The sequence below is a fragment of the Elaeis guineensis genome, chromosome 8, assembly GCF_000442705.2.
Source record: "Elaeis guineensis isolate ETL-2024a chromosome 8, EG11, whole genome shotgun sequence".
Classification (NCBI taxonomy): Eukaryota; Viridiplantae; Streptophyta; class Magnoliopsida; order Arecales; family Arecaceae; genus Elaeis; species Elaeis guineensis.
In genome coordinates, this window is record NC_026000.2 from 79,374,481 (window position 1) to 79,383,529 (window position 9,049).

Genomic DNA, 9,049 nt, shown 5'->3' on the forward strand with positions numbered 1-9,049 from the left:
GTTGGGATTAGTCAATTCTTGATTTGATTAAGATTTTATTAAGCCTAATTAAGCCTAATTAAATTGAATTTAATTTAGTCTAATTGTGCTTAACCTACTTTGATTAGGTTGGTTCAATTAAGATTAAACCACCATTTGAATTTGAATCCCTGCGCCAGTTCATATCTCTGCGCCCATTTGAATTCACGAGAAGAAACTTCTCATGAATTTTCTCTCACGCTAAGCCCTTCCCACACCCCACATTTGTGCACCACATAGGTGGATAAGGATAGTTGGTTGGCCATTCAAATTCAAAACAAAGTTTGAATTTGAATGAGCAACCAATCCATTCGCCATGTCCTTATCCTCTTTAGCGCCCCATATCTTACATGAGAAAGAGTTTCTTGTGAAACCTTTCCATGCACAAAGCAGCCACGCACCTTCTCTTCTCACTCCCAAGTGGATAGGGATGAGTTGGTTTGCATTTGAATTCAAATTTGATTTGAATTCAAATGTGTAACCACTTGTCTTTATCCTCTCACGCGGATAAGACACGTTCTACGTTGTTTTAAAAAGAGGAGAAGGATGGGGCATGTGTAGAAAATTTTTGAGAGAGAAAGTGGGGTGTGAGGAACCCTTGTGCATGAGTAGGAAGTCTAAAACTTTCGAGAGAAAAAGAAAGAAAAGAAAGAAAAGTGGGTGCAGGGTTTTTCAGTGAGTTCCCTAGGGTTTCAGCTTGGGGTTCGGGAAGTGAGAAGGTGAGCTACGAGTGTCGTGAGCCCACCAAATTTTAGGAAGAGATTTATCAACCTCTCAAGCATACTTGCTAATAATTCAGAATATTTGAGGAGTCAGCAGACATCGATCGAAGGAGTTCGATCAGCATCAGCCATCGAAAGGACTCTACAACGAGCTAGCACTCATGAAGAGCCGATCAGATCGAAAGCTTCGTGTGGATGATCTGCAGAGGCCAGACATGCTGTGTGGCTATATTGCGATGATCAAATCCTTTCGACGGTGATCAGATTACGACGATCGACTACCCGCACAAAGGTATTATGTTCTGAACACAGAACAGTAAATTGTTTATTGTTCGAATTTGAATTTCAAATTTAAATGCATGCATGCTATATATCATATTTAGATCCTAGTTTAGGGTAAACATATATTAATTAATTAGATTAATTAATTATTTTCATTGTAAAATTGTACTTTTGAAAAAGTTTTAAAATTATCATTTTACCCCTACACTCAAATTTCGCTTCAGCTCCCACTTAAGAACCACTGGTCAAACTGCCGAACTTACCTTAGACACCAACCGGTTCATTAGTTTTAATTTGATCAATTTAGTAAATAGGGTTCCACCACGTAGCCATGAATTAAGTCTATCTTGGTCTAGTTAAAGACATGGACCCATTCAACTACAACTATTGGAGTTGAGTCTAGAGTATCCTTGACCTAATCTAATTCAATTTTTGATTAGATTTGACCAATTACTCTAATTTAGTCCATTTCTTTAAGCTAACCTTAGGTCTAACCCAATTATGGATCTAATCCATCTAACCCATTGACCCACAAGTTTATGCAATTGTCTTAGATCTTAATTCACAATTCTAGACCAACTTGACAACACTTAATTCTTTTAATTAAGTATTTGGGCTGATGGGTTAGGATTTGGCATTTTAAAAATAATTTTTAAATTTGAAAGGTTTTATTTTCTATTCACCAAATATGTTAACTCATTTCACAAATAGATCAGCACATTTCATAAATAGCAATCCTATTGCTAATTACATAACAAAAAATAACTCAATCAAAATAAATCATGAATATTCTTTTAGATCTAATCTAACACATTCATGATAAATTTTATAATTAAACCTTTACAATTAAGTCCTTTCACTATTTTATCTGCATAGGATATAATTGCAGCGACACCCCTACCATCATAGGAGACCCCATCGAATGGGAGGAGAGGACCTTTAAACGCTACTTTTCTCCTATGATCGGACGGCCATGGCAACCAACCCAATTAGATTACTTGCTACTTGGATCAAGTATATCTAAATATACCAATTTTAAAATTTAAATTTCAAATTTTAAATTTTAAATTTTAAATTTTAAATTTCAAATTTTAAATATTGAATTTCAAATTTCAAATTTTAAATTTTGAATTTCAAATTTCAAATTTTTGAATTTTAAATTTGAAATTTCAACCAAATTTTAAATTTTGAATTTTGAATTTCAAATTTTTGAATTTTGAATTTTGAATTTCGAATTTTAAATTTCAAAATTCAAATTTTAAATTTTGAATTTAAAATTTTTGAATTTTAAATTTCAAACAACTTTCAAAATTCAAATTTCAAATTTTGAATTTCAAATTTTAAATTTAAACTTTTAGATTACAACTTATCCGCATTTTCTTCGTTCCTGATATGCATGCATATGTCCACTCAGTTTAGGTTGAAAATAGAAGAAGTTAAGTATCTACGCATGTAAATATATATATCATATCTTAGAACCCGCTCTGATACCATTTGAAGTGAAATTTGAGTACAGGGGTATAATGGTAATTTTAAAACTTTTTCAAAATCATTATTTTACAGTGAAAATTATTAATTAATCTAATTAATTAATATATATTTACCCTACACTAGGATCTAAATATGATATATAACATGCATACATTTAAATTTGAAATTCAAATTTGAACAGTAAATAATTTACTGTTCTGTGTTCAGAACACAATACCTTTGTGCGGGTAGTCGATCGCTGCAATCTGATCACCGTCGGAAGGATCTGATCATCGCAACATAGCCACACAATATGTCTGACCTCTACGGATCATCCACACGAAGCTCCCGATCTGATCGGCTCCTCACGAGTGCTAGCTCGTTGTAGATCCCTTTCGACGGTCGATGCTGATCGAACTCCTTCGATCGATGTCTGCTGATTCTACAGATGCTCTGGATCATTAGTAAACATGCTTGAGAGGTAGATGATGCTCTTCCTTGAATTTGGTGGGCTCACGACACTCGTAGCTCACTAACTCACTTCCCGAACCCCAGGCTGAAACCCTAGGGAACACACTGAAAATCCTGCACCCACTTTTATTTCTTTTCTTTCTTTTTCTCTTGAAAGATTTTGGACCTTCACTTTATGCACAAGGCTTCCTCACGCCCCAGGCTTTCTCTCCAAAAAAATTTTCTACGCACGCCCCACCTTTCTTCTCTTTTTAAAACAACGCAAGACATGTCTTATCCACGTGAGAGGATAAAGATAAGTGGTTGCACATTTGAATTCAAATGCAAACCAACTCATCCCTATCCACTTGGGCATGAGAAGAGAAGGGGTGTGGCATCATTTGTGCATGGAGAGTTTACACGAGAAACTCTTTCTCATGTAAATAAAGTGGCGCATAAGATAAGAGGGGGCGCATGGAGTTGGTTGGTTGCCTATTTAAATTCAAACTTCATTTGAATTTGAATGGCCAACCAATCATCTTTATCTATCTATTTGGCATAGAAAGGATGGGTGTGGGATGGCCTTTGCGTGGGAGAAAATTCACGAGATGTTCCTTCTCGTGAATTCAAATGGGTGCAGAAGAAGTGAGGTGGCGCAGGGAGTTTGGGTCAAGGTGGTTTCTCATTTTAAACTAACCTAATTGAACCAATTTAATTAAAATAAGCTAGGTCCAATTAGACTAATTTAAATCCAACTTAATTAGGTTTAATTAGGCTCAATAAAATCTTAATCAAATCAGAAATTGACTAAGCCCAACCCCTGATCAAATCAGGGACCAAACCATCTCAATGATTAGGTCAACTCTTAACCTAATCGGATCAAACTCAACTGAATCCAATTCAATTAGACTTGATCCAAAAATAATTACTCAATCAAATTGAGTTAATTAGTGATCAAATCACTAATTAAATCTCTCATAAATACTGAATCCAAATCCGATGGGCAATCGGGTATCAAAGTCCATCGATATGAAACCTTGATCGAAGAGTCCCAAACCAGTGGGACTCTTGATCCCGATACCCAAAATGTGTGAAACTCATGATCAGAGAATCTTGATTCTCGATCACAGAGTCCTAGACACATAGGACTCATAGTCTACAAGCATTAGGACTCTTCATCAGCCATCAGATCAGATAGGAACTTCTAATGTGTGTGACCCCGCAGGTTCGAACCTAAGTCGGTAGCACAGGAATCAATTCCTGTACTAATCGAAGTGACCATCTAGCAATGGTACCCGATGTCCGAATAGGTCGAATAGTCGTAATCACAACATTCAGAACCTACATGAATATGGTTACTGTATAATTCATCCCTTTTGATCCCTATGTATAGGATGAATCAGGGTTAAACTGTCAACCCTGATTTGATCATCCGAATCATGCTCAAATCAAACAGTCCTGTGACTCCTCACTAGGACTACCCTGGCCAAGGTTTTGCTAAATTGAAATACGACTGTACACAGCTCCTGAACTGGAGTGGTCAATCCCATCTTGACACATGCACCGACAAGTCAAGTACTTGACTACACCCAGCAGCCTTCCGTCACTGAATTAGAAATTCAAGTAGTCCAGTGCCTAAGTACAGTGAGTTGCTTGCAAGTCACCATGGCGGTCTCAGGTCGGAGGGATATTTATACCTATATCCTATCGGAGCAAATCTTGACAGCAAAAATAGCTCCAGAGTCGGTCACGTTCAGTGTAGATGTACCCTTACATCTCACCTGTATGCCATACCAGTGTCTCCACACTTCTTGGTTAAGAGGACAACCAACTTATATGGCACACAACGACCTATGCTTGATAAACATTGTTGTCCTTGGTAACAACGTATCATTTGGTTGCGAACAGGTTTAAGGACTAAACGACAAATCCTCCTTTGTCAAGTCTAAATAGTCCTAAGAACTTCACCACAACACAGGATTTCATTAGAAGATGAAATAATTTGTGATAAAAAATATCAAAATAACTTTTATTTATTTATAATTTATATACTAATACAACAAAGAGCATAACTGTCAACAGACTGACGATTGGCTTTGGGACACTATTCTCAACACCGACTGTCCGAGCTTCCACAGTTCCATCTGGACTCCTCCAGCAGTCGACCTTTCACAGTGTCTTCCGGATTCCTCCAATGGATGAACTCCTATCGTACCCTCCAGACTTCTCTGATGATGAGCTCCTTCAGTCATCTATCGGACTTCTCCAAATGCTCTCTGGGCTTCACTATCAGTCGATTTTCTACAGTAATCGACTACTCTCCGAATCTCTTTCTGACTTCCTCCTGTCACGATCGACTTTACTCCGAGCTTCTTTCAAACTTCGTCAATGTCCAGGCTTCTCCAGTAGTAGGACTTCTACAGTAACCAGACTCCATCCAAGTTTCTATAGTGGTCGATCGCCTTCCGAATTTCATCCGAGCTCCTACAGTAAGTGAATTCCGTCCGAACTTCTATTACAAGCGGACTTCATCCGAGTTTCTATGATAAGTGGACTTCGTCCGAGCTTCTACAATAAGCGGTCTCCATCCAGGCTTCCACGGCAACCGATCTTCGTCCGAGCTTCTACAATAAGCGATCTCCATCCGGGCTTCCACAGCAATCGATCTTCGTCCGAGCTTCTACAATAAGCGGTCTCCATCCGGGCTTCCACGACAACCGATCTCCATCCAAGCTTCTACAGTAAACGACCTCCTTCCAGACTCCTACAAGAATCGGACTCCATCTGAACTTCTACAACAGATGGATTCTAGATGAATTTCTACGACGGACAGGCTCCAACAGTCGGATTTCTACAGTGACCGACTATCTCCGATGTCTTCCGTACCTCTCAATGCCAACCGGACTTCAATAGTGCCAACCAGACCCTCCGACGGATAAATTTCCTTCGGACCTCTCCAACGGTCGACCTTTCACAGTGTCCTCCAGACTCCTCCAGTGGACGAGCTTCCACAACATCTTTCAAACTCTTCTATCGGTTGACCTTCTATAGCACCTTCTGAATTTTGCTATCGACCGACCTTCTACTGAATTCCTTATGCAACCGGGCCTCTCCAGCGGACAGTCTTCAGACAAGCTTCTACATCAGACAAATCCCAGACGGACTTCTCTAGCAATTGGACTCCAACCAGATTTTTCCAACAGAAAATTTCTGTCCGGACTTCTACAGCAGATGACTTCCATCTACAGCATCAACGTCTAAGGCACCCAACAACAGTTAATCCATCAGCAACCTCAGAAACATCCGAGCTTCTCTTAAATTGCTGAGATAGAGAGATATTCCGCTCCACCAGACGTCCCAACTGAGCTTCAGCCGTCCGGCCCGAACTCCCCAGCAAGTCGCGACAACGGACACCACTCTACTCTCTATAACAAACTCCACATGGCCCCACCACTCCTCGGCAAGTCGTGACAATGGACACCACTCCACTCTCTATAACAAACTCCATGTGACCTCGAACGGCCCACTACCAGGTAGTTACGGATGTCGCTGTCAATCAATTATGCTCTCCTGTCTATAAAAGAGACCCCTCATATACGTTCTCCTCTAAGCTCTAAGTACTATCTCTAAACTCTGCTAAAATCTCATTCGAGTGTTCTATTTTCGTTGAGGCAGAGTACTGACTTGAGCGTCAGAGGGTCTTGCTGGAGCACCCCCAACTCTGATTTAGACTTTCCTTGCAGGTCCCGACGGCTGCCGTGATCCCCTCGACTCCAACATCTCCGGCATCGACGGAATTCTACACCAATACTGACAATAATCTTTTGCCACAAGCCTAGCTTTATAGGTTTTTATCTTGCCATCGGTGCCTATTTTTCTTTTGTAGATCCATTTACATCCAATAGGTACAATACCCTCAGGTGGATCTACTAAGGCCCATACTTAGTTCAAGTGCATCGAGTCAATTTCTGACTTCATTGCATCTAACCGTTTCTCAAAATCGATATCAGACATCATCTTGTCAAAGATATTAGGATCATCACCATAACCCCTATTGGGTATAAAGTACCCACGGTCGAAGTTCTCAGCAGAATTGACCCTTGCGGGCTCTGTCCACGATGCCAAGGAAGACTCCGCCCGGACTCCTACGGGAGCCGGGCTCCATCCACGACTCCAAGGGGGACTCCGTCGGGACTCCTACGGGAGCCGGGCTCCATCCACGACACCAAGAAAGACTCCGCCCGAACTCCTACAGGAGCTGGGCTCTGTCCACGACTCCAAGGGGGACTCCGCCGGACTCCTACGGGAGCCGGGCTCCACCCACGACTTCAACCGCAAAGAGGACTCCGCCCGGACTCCTACAGGAGCCGGGCACCGTCGCCGACTTCAACTGCCGGTAAGCCCCGTCCGGACTCCTACGGGAGTCGGACTTCGCACCTAATCTTAATTGCAGGAAGGCTCCGCCCGGACTCCTACGGTAGCCGGGCTCCATCCACAATGCCAAGGAAGACTCCGCCCGGACTCCTATGGGAGTCGGGCTCCATCCACGATGCCAAGGAAGACTCCGCCCGGACTCCTACGAGAGTCGGGCTCCGTCCACAACTCCAAGGGGGACTCCGCCCGGACTCCTACGGGAGCTGGGCTCCACCCACGACTTCAACCGCAAGGACTCCGCCCGGACTCCTACGGGAGCCGGACTCCGTCGCCAACTTCAACTACCGGTAAGCCCCGTCCGGACTCCTACGGGAGCCGGACCTCGCACCTAACTTTAATTGTAGGAAGACTCCGCCCGGGCTCCTACGGGAGCCGGGCTCCATCCACGACGCCAAGGGAGACTCTGCCCGGACTCCTACGGGAGCCGGGCTCCGTCCACGACTCCAAGGGGGACTCCGCCCGGCCTCCTATAGGAGTCGGGCTCTGTCCACGACGCCAAGGAAGACTCCGCTCGGACTCCTACGGGAGCCGGGCTCCATCCATGACACCAAGAGGGACTCCACCCAGACTCCTACGGGAGCCAGGCTCCACCCACGACTTCAACCGCAAGGACTCCGCCCGAACTCCTACGGGAGCCGGGCTCCGTCGCCGACTTCAACTGCCGGTAAGCCTCGTCCGGACCCCTACAAGAGCCGAACTTCGCACCTAACCTTAATTGCAGGAAGGCTCCACCCGGACTCCTACGGGAGCCGGGCTCCGTCCACGACGCCAAGGAAGACTCCGCCCGGACTCCTACGGGAGCCGGGCTCCATCCACGACTCCAAGGGGGACTCCGCCCGGACTCCTACGGGAGCCGGGCTCCACCCACGACTTCAACCGCAAGGACTCCGCCCGGACTCCTACGGGAGCCGGGCTCTGTCGCCAACTTCAACTGTCGGTAAGCTCCGTCCGGACTCCTACGGGAGCCGAACTTCGCACCTAACCTTAATTGCAGGAAGACTCTGCCCGGACTCCTACGGGAGCCGAGCTCTGTCCATGACGCCAAGGAAGGCTCATCCCAGACTCCTACAGGAGCCGGGCTCCGTCCACGACTCCAAGGGGGACTCCGCCCGGACTCCTATAGGAGCCGGGCTCCACCCACGACTTCAGCCGCAAGGAGGACTCCGCCTGGACTCCTATAGGAGTCGGGCTCCGTTGCCAACTTCAACTGTCGGTAAGCCCCGTCCGGACTCCTACAGGAGCCGGACCTCGCACCTAACTTTAATTACAGGAAGACTCCGCTCGGACTCCTACAGGAGCCGGGCTCCGTTCATGACTCCAAGGGAGACCCCGCCCGGACTCCTACGGGAGTCGGGCTCCGTCCACGACTCTGGCTGCAGGAAGGCCTCGTCCTGACTCCTATGGGAGCCGGACTCCGCCCATGACTTCAATCACAGGTAGACTTCCTCCGGACCCCTACGGGAGCCAGATTCCGCCCACGACTTCAATCACAGGTAAACTTCGTCCAGACTCCTACGGGAGCCGGACTTCACCCCCCGACTTCAGTTGCAGGTAGACTTCGTCCAGACTCCTACGGGACCCAGACTTCATCCCTGACTTCGACCGTAGGAAGACTTCATCCGGACTCCTACGGGAGTCGGACTTCGAGCTCCTGTTGCAAGCGACCCACTCCG